Raw genomic sequence first — 16,024 nt, forward strand, 5'->3', positions numbered from 1 at the left:
TTCACTAACTAAATAATAACAAAAAAGCCTGTTAGACTCACTAAAAAATGACATCCAAAATTGCCTGTTGGATTCACTAACGAAATACAATGACTATGACCATTTGGAATCACCAAATAAATAAAAATATTATAAAAAATGTTGTAAATATCATCTCATAATTAAACCTATCAAGTTAAATATAGTGAAAATCATCCATTAGACGCACTAAAGAAATGTGTACAAATCAGCATTACAGATATCACTGGGGAAAACATTTGGCTGGGTCTGTTTTTGAGCACAGACTTGACACTGCACAGGCAGCATGCACCCTGACTGAGATGCCTACAGACAGCCTGAAACTGGACCTTGGGTATCATTAACATTTTATGTGCAGGCTGCTGGTGCCTGTCAAGACTCCACAGGCCGCTTGAGCATTTAGACAGGGCTGGGCGATTCCACAACCTACGCATCAGATATAAGCTCTGCAGTCCTGCCACATCCAGTCATGAATGGTGGCGGACAATTAAATAACTGACAGGAGGAGGAGGCTCCACAAATAACTCCATCCTCAATGATGTGGGAACGTAGCACATCAGTGCAAAAGACAAGGCTGAAGCATTTGCAACAAACTTTAGCCATAAGTGCCGAGTGGATGATCCATCTTGGTCTGCTCCTGAAGTCCCCAGCATCACAGCTGCCAGTCTTCAGCCAATCCAATTCACTCCACATGATATCAAGAAACGACTGAAGGCAGACTGAACGACTGGATACTGCAAAGGCTATGGGCCCTGACAACATTCTGGCAATAATACTGACGACTTGTGCTCCAGAACTAGCCGTGCCCCTAGCCAAGTTGTTCCAGTATAGCTACAACACTGGCATCTACCCATCAATGTGGAAAATTGGCCAGGTATGTTCTGTGCACAAAAAGCAGGACAAATCCAACCCGCCAATTACCGCCCTATCGGTCTACTCTCAATCTCAGCAAAGTGATGGAAGGGGTCGTCGACAGTGCTATCAAGTGCCAATTGCTCAGCAATAACCTGCACACTGACACTCAGTTTGGGTTCTGCCAGGGCCACTCAGTTCCTGACCTCATTACAACCTTTTTCCAAACATGGAGAAAAGAGCTGAACTCCAAAGGTGAGGCTTTGACATCAAGGCAGCATTTGACCGAGTATGGCATCAAGGAGCCTTAGCAAAACTGGAGTCATTAGGAATCAAGGGAAAACTCTCTGTTGGTTAAAATCATACCTAGCACAAAGGAAGATTGTTGTGGTTGCTGAAAACTTAAGATTGTCAGTATGGCTCGCAGTGTGGCGCATTTGCGCATACTGGAAACTACATATATTAATACACACGGCCCTGTTCTTTGCAGACAGAAAGAACACGTACAAACATTGCACCTGTTTCAGCTAAACAAAATATGAACAGCTATTCGTTGGTTCAATCCTCAGGGCAATGCCTTGACCAATCAAAGTCATCTCCCCTCTAATTTTTCTACCAATCACTTTAAATCTATGCCTCTTAGTCACTGACCTCTCTGCTAAAGTCAATAGTCCCTTCACCTCCACTCTGTCCAGGCCCTCAAAATTTTGTACATTTCAATCAGATCTCCTTTCAGCCTTCTCTATTTCAAGAAGAACAACCCCAGCCTATCCAATCTATCCTCATAGCTGTATTTTTCCAGTCCTGGCAACATCCTTGTAAATTTTCACTGTATGCTCTCTAGTGCAATAACATCCTTTCTGTAATGAGATGACCAGAACTGCAACAGTACTCAAATTGTGGCCGAACCAATGAGTTACACAGTTCCAGCATGACCTCCCTGCTCTTATATTCTATACCTCAGCTAATAAAGGAAAGGATTCCATATGCTTTCTTAACCATCTTATCAACCTGTCCTGCTACCTTCAGGGATCTGTGGACATTCACTCCAAGGTCCTTCACCTCCTCTACACTTCTCAGTATTTTCCCATTAATCATGCATTCCTTTGCCTTGTTTGACCTCCCCAAATGCATCACCTCACACTTCTCCGGGTTGAATTCCATTTGCAGTTTTTCTGCCCATCTGACCAGACCATTAATATCTTCCTGCAGCCTACAGCTATCTTCTTCGCTATCTACCACATGGCCAATCTTTGTGTCATCTGCAAACTTCTTGATCATGCCCCCTACATTTACATTCAAATTGTTAATGTATACCACAAAAAGTAGGGGACCCAGTACTGAGCCCTGCGGAACGCCACTGAAAACAGCCGTCCAGTCACAGGAACATCCGTCAACAATTACCCTTTGTTTCCTGCCACTGAGACAATTTTGTATCTATCTTGCGGCATTTCCCTGGATCCCGTAGGATTTTATTTTTTTAACCAGTCTGCCATATGGGACATTGTCAAAAGCCTTGTTAAAATTCATGTAGACCACATCAACTGCACTACCCTCATCTATCTTACTTGATACTTCTTCAAAAAATTCGATCAAGTTGGTCACAAAGATCTTCCCTTAACAAATCCATGCTGATTATCCTTGATTAACCTGTGCCTTTAATAAAATAATTAAATAGTTAATTAAAACACATTATGGATGCAGGACAGGTGATGTGTCACAGCTGCAGCATGTGGGAGCTCCTGGATGCCAGTGTGATCCAGGGCAAACATGTCTACAGTAAGTGTTTGTAGCTCAAAGAGCTTCGGTTCAGAGTCATTGAACTAGAGTCCGAGCTGCAGACACTGCAGGGAGGGGGAAAGTTACCTGGACATTTTGTACCAGGAGGCGGTCACACCTCTTAGGATAGAGTCTTCTGATTTGGCTGCAGTTGAGGCAGGTAAGGGGACCCAGAGGGCGGGAGTGCAGGTGCCTCAGACTTTGCAATTATCCAACAGGTTTGAGGTTCTTTCAGCTTGTTTGGATGAGAGTGGGGGCTGCAGGGTGGATGAGCAACCTGACCATGGCACCACAGTACAGGAAGCCATTCAAGTGGAGGGAGAAAAAAGGACTGTAGTGGTAGTAGGGGACAGTATAGTTAGGAGTATTGACACTGTTCTCTGCAGCAAAGAGCGAGAGCTCAGACGGCTGTGTTGCCTGCCCGGTGCCAAGGTTCAGGACATCTGCTCAGGGCTGGACAGGAACTTACAGTGGAAGGGGGAGGATCCAGTCGTGTTGGTCCATGTAGGTACCAATGACATAGGGAGGATAAGGAAAGAGTTTCTGCATAGTCAGTATGAGGAACTAGGCACAAAATTAACAAGCAGAACCTCAAAGGTAATAATCTCTGGATTATTACCTGAGCCATGTGCAAATTGGCATAGGACAAACAAGATTAGAGAAATTAATGCATGACTCAAAGACTGGTGTGGTAGAAGTGGGTTCTGATTCGTGGGGCACTGGCACCAGTACTGGGGAAAGTGGTGGCTGTACTGCTGGGGCTGGTGTTCTAGCGAGCTGCATACCTAGGGAAGTAGAGAGGGTTTTAAACTGAATAGTGCGGGCAAGGGGTCAAATTTGGGAAGACACGGTAAATCAAGGAGTAGAGAGACAAGACAAGAGAGAAAGGTATTAATATTGGAAATGATAAACAGACTGTGACAGGAAGGGACAGAGCATACAAATCTAAGAGTAAATCAACAGATAAGGCTAGAGGTTACAAAAATAATAAAAGGACAAAACTAAAGGCTCTGTATCTGAATGCACGTAACATTCAAAACAAAACAGATGAACTGAGAGCGCAAATAGAAATGAATAAGTACAATCTGATATCCATTACAGAGACATGGCTGAAGGATGACATAGATTGGGACCTGAATATTGAAGGGTACATGGAATTTAGGAAGGACAGGAAGCTTGGAAAAGGTGGAGGGGTAGGTCTGTTAATTAATGATGATATTAGCGCAATAGAGAGGGATGACCTAAGTTCAGGAGATCAAGATGTAGAAGCAGTTTGGGTAGAGATGAGAAATCATAAAGGCAAGAAGTCACTTGTGGGAGTGGTGTACAGGCCACCTAACATTAACCACACTGTAGGACAGGGTATAAAGGAAGAAATAATGGCAGTTTGTCAGAAAGGTAATTATGGGGGAATTTAACCTACATATAGACTGGAAAAATCAGATGGGCAGAAGTAGCCTAGAAGAGGAGTACATAGAATGTTTTTGGGATAATTTCTTGGAACAGTACATTCTGGAGCCAACCAGAGAGCAGGCTGTACCAGCCCTGGCATTGTGCAGTGAGATAGGATTAATTAATGACCTCATAGCGAAGGCACCCCGAGGTAGCAGCGATCATAATATGATTGAATTTTACATTCAGTTTGAGGGAGAGAAGAGTGGGTCCAAGACCAGTGTTTTAAACTTAAATAAGGGCAATTATGAGGGCATGAAAGCAGAACTAACTGAAGTGAACTGGCAAATCAGGTTAAGGGATAGGTTAATAGAGATGCAGTAGCAGACATTTAAGGGGATATTTCAGAATGCACAGAATAGATACATTTCAATGAGAAAGAAAAATTCCAAGGTTGGGACCCTCCATCCGTGGTTAACTAAAACAGTTAAAGATAGTATCAGACTTAAAGAAAAAGCCTATGATTGTGCAAAGATGGGAGGCATGTCAGAAGATTGGACAGAATATAAAAAACAGCAAAGAATGACTGAAAGATTGATAAGGAAGGTGAAATTAGAGTACGGGATAAAGCTAGCTAGAAATATAAAGACAGATAGTAAGCGTTTCTGTAGATATTTTAAAAAGAAGCGAGTTAACAAAGTGAGCGTTGGTACTGTAGAAAGTGAGTCTGGGGAATTAATAATGGATAATAAGGAGATGTCAGATGAATTGAACAGATATTTTGCATCGGTCTTCACTATTGAGGGTACAAGTAACATCCCAGTGTTAGCTATAAGTCAGGAAATGGAAGGGAGGGAGGAACTCAAGAAAATTACCATCATCAGGGAAGTGTCACTGAACAAATTGTTGGAGCTGTAGGCTGACATGTCCCCGGATCCTGATGGTCTTCATCGTAGGGTGTTAAAAGAAGTGGCTAGTAAGATACTTGATGTATTAGTTTTAATTTTCCAAACTTCCCTAGATTTGGGGAAGGTTCTGTTAGATTGAAAAATAGCAAATGTAACTCCTTTATTCAAAAAGGGAGACAGAAAACAGGAAACTACAGGCCAGTTAGCTTAACATCTGTCTTAGAGAAAATGTTAGAAGCTATTAATAAAGATGTTATAGCAGAGCATTTAGAAAAAATCAAGGTAGTCAGGCAGAGTCAACATGGTTTTGTGAAAGGGAAATCATGTTTAACCAATTTATTGGAGTACTTTGAGGGAGTTACATATGCTGTGGATAAAGGGGAACTGGTGGATGTATTGTACTTAGATTTCCAGAAGGCATTTGATAAGGTGCCACATCAAAGGTTATTGCAGAAAATAAAAGCTCATGGTGTAGGCGGCAACATATTGGCATGGATTGAAGATTGGCCAGCTAATAGGAAACAGAAAGTTGGCATAAACAGGTCATTTTCAGGTTGGCAAGATGTAATGAGTGGTGTGCCACAGGGATCTTTGCTGGGGCCTCAACCTTTTACAATTTATACAAATAACTTATCAAGAATCTGCAAGGTATGGTTGCTAAATTTTCTGATGACACAAAGATAGGTAGGAAAGTAACTTGTGAACAGGACGTAAGGGGTTCACAAAGGGATATAGATAGGTTAAGTGTGTGGGCAAAGACCTGGCAAATGAAGTATAATGTGGGAAAGTGGGAAATTGTCCACTTTGGCAGGAAGAATAAACATGAAGCATATTATCTTAATGGTGAGAGATTGCAGAGCTCTGAGATGCAGAGGGATCTGGGTGTCCCACTGCATGAATTGCAAAAGGTTAATGTGCAGGTACAGCACGTAATTAGGAAAGCTCATAGAATGTTATCGTTTATCGCGAGGGGAATTGAATATAAAAGGAGGTTATGCTTCAGCTATACAGGGCATTGGTGAGACCACATCTGAAGTACTGTGTACAGTACTGGTCTCCTTATTCAATGAAGGATGTAGATGTGTTGGAGGCAGTCCAGAAAAGGTTTACTAGACTAATACCTGGAAAGGGCAGGCTGTCTTACGAGGAAAGATTAGACAGGCTAGGCTTGTATCTGCTGGAATTTAGAAGAGTAAGAGGTGACTTGATTGAAACATATAAAATCCTGAGGGGTCCTGACAGGGTGGATGTGGAAAGGATGTTTTCCCTTGTGGAGAATCTAGAACTAGGGGTCACTGTTTAAAAATAAGGGGTCGCCCATTTAAGACAGAGATGAAGAGAATTTTTTTCTCTCAGAGGGTCATGAGTCTTTGGAATTCTCTTCTTCAAAAAGCGGTGGAAGCAGAGTCTTTGAATATGTTTGAAAGCAGATTCTTGATAAGCAAGGGGGTGGAAGGATATCGGGTGGAAGTGGAAATGTGGAGTCATCAGTCCAGCCATGAACTTATTAAATGGCGGAGCAGGCTTGAAAGGCCGGGTGGCCTACTCCTGCTCCTAATTTGTATGTTCGTATGCCTTTCTAAGTGACAGTTTATCCTGTCCCTCAGAATAGATTCCAATAATCTTCCCACTGCTGAGGTTAGACTGACTGGTAATCCCTTGCTTCCTTTTTAAACAGAGGTACAACGCTAGCAGTTCTCCAATCCTCTTGCACCACACCTGCATCCAGTGAGGACTGGAAAATGATGGTCAGACCTTCTGTTATTTCCTCTCTTGCTTCTTTTAACAGCCTTGGGTACAATTCATCTGGTCCTGGTGATTTATCAACTTTCAAGGATGCTAATCCCATTCACACTTCCTCTCTCCCTATGTTTATCACATCCAGTACTTCACACTCCTCCTCCTTAACTACAATATCTGCATCATTCCCCTCTTTTGTGAAGATAGACGCAAAGTATTCATTAAGAACCATACCAACGTCTTCTGCCCCTACAAATAGGATACCTTTTTGGTCTTTTATGGGCTCTACTTTCTCCTTAGTTATCCTCTTACTCTTACTGTATTGATAAAACATCTCTGGGTTTACCTTGATTTTACTTGCCAATATTCTTTCATGCTCTCTCTTTGCTTTCCTAATTTCATTTTTGATTTCAATCCTCCACATTTCTATACTCCTCTCGGCTTTCTGTAGTATTGAGTTCTCGGTGTCGGACATAAGCTTTCCTTTTCTGCCTTATCTTACCCTGTAAGCTCTCTTGACATCCATGGGCCTCTAGATTTGGCTGACTCACTCTTTTTCTTTGTGGGAACATATTTACTCTGAACCTCTTGAATCTCCCCTTTGAATACCTCCCACTACTGTGACACTGATTTACCTTCAAGTAGCTGTTTCCAGTCCAATTTCACTAAATCACTCCTCACTATACGAAAATTGGCCTTGCCCCAATTGAGAACTCTAACTCCTGTTCTATCTCTGTCCTTTTCCATAATTATGTTAAAACTGACTGAATTATGATCACAACAAACAAAATACTCTCCCATTGCCCCTCCTTCCACCTACCAATCTTCATTTCCTAAAACTGTCTAAAACTGCACCCTCTCTTGTTGGACTTGCTACATACTGGCCAAAAAACTTCTCCTGAATGCACCTCAAGAATTCTGCTCCCTCAATTCCTTTCACACTAAAACTATCCCAGTTAATATTGGGGTAGTTAAAATCCCCTACGGTTACTGCCCTATTGTTCTTGCACTTCTCAGAGATTTCCCTACATATCTGCTCTTCTATCTCCCTCTGACTGCAGGGGGGGGGGGGGGTCTACATTTCTAGCAGTGTGATTGCCCCTTTTTTGTTCCTTAGCTTGATCCATATGGTCTCATTTGATGAACCTTCCAACATATCATCCCTCCTCACAGCTGTAATAGTTTCCTTGATCAAGATTGCCACTTCCCCTCCTTTCTTATCTCCCTCTCTATCACGTGTGAAAACCCTGTAACCAGGAATGTTGAGCTGCCATTTCTGTCCCTCCTTAAGCCATGTTTCTGTAATAGCTATAATAACATACTGCCACATGTCTATTTGTGCCCTCAGCTCATCTGCCTTACTTATAATACTCCTTGCATTGAAATAGATCCCCTTGAGCACTGCCAAGCTCTTTTTTCAAATTTCTAACCTTTGTTTTCTCTGTCTTCCAGTCTCATCCATTAATTTTTTGCCTTCCATTTTCATTTCTGATTTTGTCCCAACTGAGTCTTCCCTCAGGTCCCCATCCCCCTGCCAAGCTAGTTTAAACCTTCCCCAACAGCACTGGCAAGGAACTCAGTCCCGGCTCTGTTCAGATGCAACCTGTCTGGCCTGTACAGGTCCCATCTCCCCCAGAGCCAGTTGCAATGTCCCAGGAATTTCAAGCCCTCCCTCCTGCACCATCTTTCCAACCATGCATTAATCTATCTTATCCTTCTATTTCCACACTCACTTCCGCATGACACTGGGTGTAATCTGGAGATTACTATTTTTGAGGTCCTGATTGCTAATTTCTTACCGAGCTCCCTAAATTCTGACTGCAGGACCACATCCCTCTTTCTACCTATGTCTTTGGTTCTGATGTAGACCACGACTGCTGGATGTTCACTCTCCCCCTTCAGGATGCTCTTCAGCCGCTCTGTGACATCCTTGATCCTGGCCCAGGGAGGCAACACACCATCCTGGATTCATGTCTGTGGCCACAGAAACGTCTGTCTGTTTCCCTGACTATTCAATCACCTATCACTGGACTTGGCTCTGGCTGCACTGTCCAGGTGAAGCATCACTTTCCTCAGTATTCAGAACTGAATACCTGTCGGAGTGTGACATGCATTCAGGGGTCTCCTGCACTACCTGCCTGATTCTTTTTGACTGCCTGTTGGTCACCCATTTCCTCTCTCCCTGCACACTCTTAAGCTGTAGGGCGACCACGTCTATAAACGTGCTAGCCACGTAGCTTCATCCTCATGAATGCACCACAGTGTCACCAGCTGCTGCTCAAGTTCCAAAACCCGGAGCTCAAGCTGCTGCAATTAACACTTCCTGCACATATGCTTGTCCAGGATATGGGAAGCATCCTGGAGCTCCCACATAGCATAGGAAGTGCACTCTCGAGGTTGAAGCACCCCTGCCATTCCTTTATTTATTTTATGACTCTTTGCTACTGCTAAAAAAGAAAGCTTACCAATACTACAACACCTTAGAAGTATTTATAAAACCTTACTAGTACTGATAAATCCACTAAAAATCAATATCGTTCACGAGTTAAAATAAACCTTACTCAAAAAAAGACTCACCAGCTACTCACTTGTTCCTTATTATTAATACTTAATTTTTTACTTGTTTTTAGTCTGACAATTGTCGAGACGCTATAACCCAGCTATTTACACAGGCACCCCAACAGTAGTGTACTAACCCAGCTATTTACAGATACTCCCTAACAGCAGTTACTCACCAACCAATCACCATGCATATTTCCCGTGATGTCACTGTTCACTTGTTTTTTCAAACTCAGGCATGCCTGGACTCCTCTCCGCTGCTCTTCCGGAAGATAAGTGCTGTAGGCCATGATCCTCGGCCTTTATTTAACTGCTCCCTGCTCCGTGTTCCTCCAGCTGGTCCATTCCTCTCCGCTGCTCTCCTGGAAGGTAAGTTAATATACAGATCCCCTAAGTCAGAATACATTTGGGTCTAGTAACTCTTACAGGCTAAGGAGAGACAGCAGGGATGCAGATGAAGCAGAAATGGACTTGAGAGAAAAGGAGAGTAGGGAAGGAAAACCAGATCAGTCTCCAACTTTTAAAAGAAGGAACCCAGGTGATAAACCAGTAGGGGCATGCCTGATGTGTTTCCAGTGTGGAATATCTGAGCATGTCAAGGCAGATTGTTGGTATTCCAAAAAACAACAGTGGGTGCTGCAGTCCATAGCTATGAAAGTAGTGAGCTTGTGCTCCAACACAACCCAAGAACAGAATACATACAAAAACTTTTTTCAAAAAGGAAAATTGACCCGTTTTGTTACCAGGCACCAGGCAAAGAGATAACCATCCTCAGGGATACTGGTTGTTTTCAAACACTACTTGCAGCAAAGTTTACAGAAATGCACCTGAAAGCAGAACAAATACCCAAATACCACAGCAGTGGTAAAAGGGCTTACTGGCAAATGCCTTAAGGTTGCCTTAGTTAAAGTTTACCTACAGAGTAAGTTGGTCACTGGAGTAGTGACAGTGGGGTCAGTCCAAACTTACCAATGTAGGGGGTTGATCCATTGCTGTGCAATGACATGGTAAGAAGCACAGAATTATATCCAGTGGGTCCAGAGCAGTCCATGGAAACTGGAGAAACTGAGGGGAACAAACAAAACTCTGCACAGCTGCAGTATGCTGTGTAAGTCCCAAAAACCCCACAGGGGAAGACAGGGCCAATAAAGATTAAAGAGGCTAAAGGAAAGCCAGTAAAGATTAAAGAGGCCATGATGGAGCCAGTAGAATTTAAAAAGGCCAAGATAGAGCAAGAGGAATTGAAAGGAGTTGAGAAAAAAAGCAGTAGAGGTTGAAGGAAAAGCACCGGAGATATAATTGTGCAATCAGCGAACATCCCCACTTCTGATCTTATGATTGAAGGAAGGACATTGATGAAGCAGCTGAAGATGGTTGGGCCTAGGACACTACCCTGAGGAACACCTGCAGTGATGTCCTGGAGCTCAGATGATTGACCTCCAACAACCACAACCATCTTTCTTTGCGCTAGGTTTGACTCCAACCAGCAGAGGGTTTTCCCCCTGATTCCCATTGATATCAGTTTTGCTTGGGCTCCTTGATGCCCTACTCGGTCAAATGCTGCCTTGATGTCAAGGGCAGTCATTCTCACCTCACCTCTTGAGTTCATTCTTTTGCCCATGTTTGAACCAAGGCTGTAATGAGGTCAGGAGCTGAGTGGCCCTGGCAGAACCTAAACTGAGCGTCACTGAGCAGGTTATTGCTAAGCAAGTGCCGCTTGATGGTACTGTTGATGACACCTTCCACTGTAGTTGGAGAATGGAGTGCTTTGCTACAGAGGATTTAAATAGAAACAATTGTATTTTTAAGACAAAATTGGATAAATATTTGAAGCGGAGGAAGATGCAAGGTCATAAGGAGAGAATGGAGCAGTAGGATTAGTTTTGGATTGATCTGGTGAAGAGTCAACACCGACCTAATGAGATAAAAAATTCTATGGCTTTATGTTCATGTCATACTATGTCCTCAAGGATTGTGCTTAAGAACTGTAAGAAGTAACTACAGTGGTTATATGTGTTCTGTTTCCTGAAAGTATGATATCAATAGTTGCAACACTTAAGTTCTTGATCTGCAGTTGAGACATCCATCAATATTTAATGTCATGCCCAGTAAAGGCATATCATATTCCTAAATTTTAACATATGAACTTTATTCATTGTGCACGCCTTAAAATTGACTTTTCCGTTCAAAAAGGGACAATGTGCTGCAAAGATGTCCACCAAAGGTCAGAAAATCTGGACTGTGTATTCAAAAACTGCCTCACTGTCTCTAAAGGACAAAAAGATACATTCCAGACTAAGCGGTGTTAACTACACCCATCTTGAAACCATCAAGAGACATTCCTGAATTGAATGGTTTTCTTCTGAGACACCAAAGGTGTTAAGTAGTCACATCATAACAGAATAATACCCATGATGCAGAAATGCAGCAAGACCTGGACAATATCCAGGCTTGGGCTGATAAGTGGCAAGTAACATTCGCGCCACACAAGTGCCAGGCAATGACCATCTCCAACAAGAGAGAATCTAACCATCTCCCCTTGAAATTCAACAGCATTACCATCGCTGAATCCCCCACTATCAACATCCTAGGGATTACCATTGACCAGAAACTGAACAGGAGTAGCCATATAAATACCGTGCCTACAAGAGCAGGTCAGAGGCTAGGAATCCTGCGGAGAGTAACTCACCTCCTGACTCCCCAAAGCCTGTCCACCATCTACAAGGCACAAGTCAGGAGTGTGATGCAATACTCTCCACTTGCCTGGATGGGTGCAGCTCCAACAACACTCAAGAAGCTCGACACCATCCAGGACAAAGCAGCCCACTTGATTGGCACCCCATCAACAAACATTCACTCCCTCCACCACCGATGCACAGTGGCAGCAGTGTGTACCATCTACAAGATGCACCGCAGCAATGCACCAAGGCTCCTTAGACAGCACCTTCCAAACCCGCGACCTCTACCAACTAGAAGGACAAGGGCAGCAAATACATGGGAACACCACCATCTGCAAGTTCCCCTCCAAGTCACACACCATCCTGACTTGGAACTATATCGCCGTTCCTTCACTGTCACGGGGTCAAAATCCTGGAACTCCCTTCCTAACAGCACTGTGGGTATACCTACCCCACATGGATGCAACGGTTCAAGAAGGCAGCTCACCTCCACCTTCTCTGGGGCAATTAGGGATGGGCAATAAATGCTGACCTGGCCAGCGTCGCCCACATCCCATGAATGAATTTAAAAAAATCCAGACATCCAAATATCAACATGGATTCCACATCCTGGTCCATAATGTGATCACACCAGGGGAGAAGACCATGTGCCAAATAACAGAATGTGATGATTTTTTACCTTAAAAGGCAATCCTCTGGAGAGAGAGGGAGCGAACACAACAACAGCACAAAAAAGCAGTTCAGCCAGTGGCTGTCGAAAGAAGTCCAGCCACGCAAAGAAGGAGCCCTGCTGCTCATTCTACACTTCAACTTGTTGCAGCAGAGAACTGAAAGTGATCACCACTCCAGTCTGAAGCCTTAGCCACCAGAAATCTACAACACCCCAAAAAGTTCAAGACTACAAACACACAGGCCTGCACATTTAAAAGAGACTGTCCTTCTGAGAAGATTCAACAGGTTTACTGCAAACCATGGACACTTACCTCACTACGTACCCATTTCCCTCTTTAGCTATCCATTCTTTTGTTTGCATGTGTGCATGAGTGAGGTTGCGAACATTTTGGGAATGTTGTTGAATAAATAGTTAATCTTTCTTAAACCTATGAGAAAACCTGTCATTGTTTTGGTTTATTTGACCTTAAAAACACTCAGGGGCTAAATCATCACTTAATCAAAATAGAATTGCAGTCAGTTGGGAGGTAAACAGTAGGTACCACCCGCACTCATAACATTAAAGACCCTAAAATGTCATGGCACTAATATTCTCAATAATTTCATTGACACGTCCTGTTCCATTCATTTTGCCTTGTTTACTGATTTTCTACACTGATTGTTTCCGGCATACTTAGAGAGCCTTCATATTCCTTGTATCCTTATTTTTTATCCTTATTTAAACAATAATGTTATTGTTAAATTTCTGAATTTAACAACAATTTGCTAAAGGTTCTTTTATGTTGTTATGTATGATGTGTTCCAGTGCATGCTTGAACTGAGAAACACGAGGCAAGCCTGAAATTGAGCTTTGGGTCACATATTAATAATTGACCTAAGCTGCTGGAGCCATTGTGTCTCCAGTGGCAGCTTGGCCCTCTGGCCTTATGCAATTTGGACTGCTTGCCTCACCAGCAACAACCTAGCTAAGTCCTGCAAGTTACAAGGTAAAAAAGAAAGGAGGGCTTGATCGCTTATTGGCAGTGGTGCTCAGGAGTTTACTGGAGCTGGGAGGAGCTTGGCTCTATAGGACGGTAAATAAAAAAATGTTTTATAATGGCGGTCACTCATTAGGCCACAGCAATCCCATCAAAATCTGAGTGGACCTGCTGATGGATTTTGCCAATGGGTTCTTCAACAGATGTTGGGCCCATCATTAAGATATGAAAGGTACGAGCTCCAGTGGCTGTCCATAATACATGAAAATCATCTGATGCCAATAAAGCATTGGAAATATTTTAGATATCTTGCACAGGGAACAACCCTTCAACACTCCCATTTTTTCTCCCATTTTCCATCGAGAAAATAGGCACAACAAAGACTAATTTCTACCCTAGCTAGTCCAGTGGACAACTTTAATACATTTGTGTTGTATAAATAGGCCTTTGGGCCTAAAGGGAGCACTACAAAGCCCGGCATTCTGTGCATTAAGGACACCTGAAGATCATTTGATTTGAAATTGAGTCCTACCATTTTTCAGGTGTCAGCCCTGCTCCACACAGGATTTATAAGCATCTGTGAACTGAAGATAAGGTTAAAAAATGTATTTATTGTGTTATGGCCGGGTGGTAAGGGGTTCAGGTGGTTCCCACTGTACAACTCCGAACTGACTGCAGCAAGTTTTTGTACTACTATGGTTTTAACCCTTTTTTCTTTTATTTGTCAAATAAACAGACAGCGACAGGTTTTCTTGTGGGTTTAAAACAGAACATTACTATATATTGAGCAATATTCATTCCTAAAATGGTCACCACCACACCCACACATGCATTTACTTGGGCGCATGCACACATGGACAGACACACACACACAGAGGAAGAGGTAGATAAAAAGGAAAGGGAGTAAGTGGTGGTGTAGTGGTATTGTCACTGGACTAATACCCAGAGACCCAGGGTATTGCTCTGGGGACATGGGTTCAAATCCCACCACAGCAGAAGGTGGAATTTGAATTCAATTAATAAATCTGGAATTTAAAGCTAGCCTAATGATGGCCATGAAACCATTGTCGATTGTCGTAAAAACCCATCTGGTTCACTAATGTCCTTCAGGGAAGGAAATCTGCTGTCATTACTTGGTCTGGCCTATATGTGACTCCAGACCCACAGCAAAGTGGTTCACTCTTACATGCCCTCTGAAATGGCCTAGAAAGCCACTCAGTTGTATCTAACCGCTACAAAGTCAATAAAAAGGAATGAAACCGGACGGACCACCCGACATCGACCGAGGCACTGGAAACGACAATGGCAAACCCAGCCCAATTGACACTGCAAAGTCCTCCTTACTAACATCTGGGGGCTTGTGCCAAAGTTGGGAGAGCTGTCCCACAGACTAGTCAAGCAACAGCCTGACATAGTCATACTCACGGAATCATACCTGACAGACGATGTCCCAGACACTACCATCACCATGTATGTCCTGTCCCATCGGCAGGACAGACCCAGCAGAGGTGGCAGCACAGTGGTATACAGTCAGGAGGGAGTTGCCCTGGGAGTCCTCAACAGCAACTCTGGATCCCATGAAGTCTCATGGTATCAGGTCAAACATGGACAAGGAAATCTCCTGCTGATTATCACCTACCGCCCTCCCGCAGCTGATGAGTCAGTACTCCTCCATGTTGAACAGCACTTGGAGGAAGCACTGAGGGTGGCAAGTGCACAAAATGTACTCTGGGTGGGGGACTTCAATGTCCATCACCAAGAGTGGCTCAGTAGCACCACTACTGACCGAGCTGGCCGAGTCCGAAAGGACATACCTGCTAGACTGGGTATGCAGCAGGTGGTGAGGGAACCAGTAGGAGGGGAAAACATACTTGACCTCGTCCTCATAAATCTGCCTGCCGCAGATGCATCTGTCCATGACAGTATTGGTAGGAGTGACCACCACACAGTCCTTGTGGAGATGAAGTCCCGCCTTCACATTGAGGATACCCTCCTCTGTGTTGTGTGGCACTACCACCGTGATAACTGGGATAGATTTCGAACAGATCTAGCAAGCAGAACTGGGCATCCATGAGGCGCTGTGGGCCATCAGCAGCAGCAAAATTGTCCTCAACCACAATCTGTAACCTCATGGCCCGGCATGTCCCCCACTCTACCATTACCATCAAGCCAGAGGACCAGCCCTGGTTCAATGAAGAGTGCAAGAGGACATGCCAGGAGCACACCAGGCATACCTCAAAATGAGGTGTCAACCTGGTGAAGCTACAACACAGGACTATCTGCGTGCCAAACTGCATAAGCAGCATGCAATAGACAGAGCTAAGAGATCCCTAACCAACGGATCAGATCTAAGCTCTGCAGTCCTACCACATCCAGCCTGAATGGTGGTGGACAATTAAACAAATAGCTGGAGGAGGTGGCTCCACGAATATCCCCATCCTCAATGATG

At 43.6% G+C, this 16,024-nt stretch overlaps 1 protein-coding gene across 1 annotated transcript in view; it reads right to left on the reverse strand.

Moving 5' to 3' along the window:
* Positions 1–16,024, reverse strand: part of LOC137376891 (high choriolytic enzyme 1-like) — a 56,692-nt gene that overhangs the window by 28,918 nt on the left and 11,750 nt on the right. The window lies entirely within an intron of this gene.

This window comes from Heterodontus francisci, chromosome 14, assembly GCF_036365525.1.
Source record: "Heterodontus francisci isolate sHetFra1 chromosome 14, sHetFra1.hap1, whole genome shotgun sequence".
NCBI classification, from domain to species: domain Eukaryota; kingdom Metazoa; phylum Chordata; class Chondrichthyes; order Heterodontiformes; family Heterodontidae; genus Heterodontus; species Heterodontus francisci.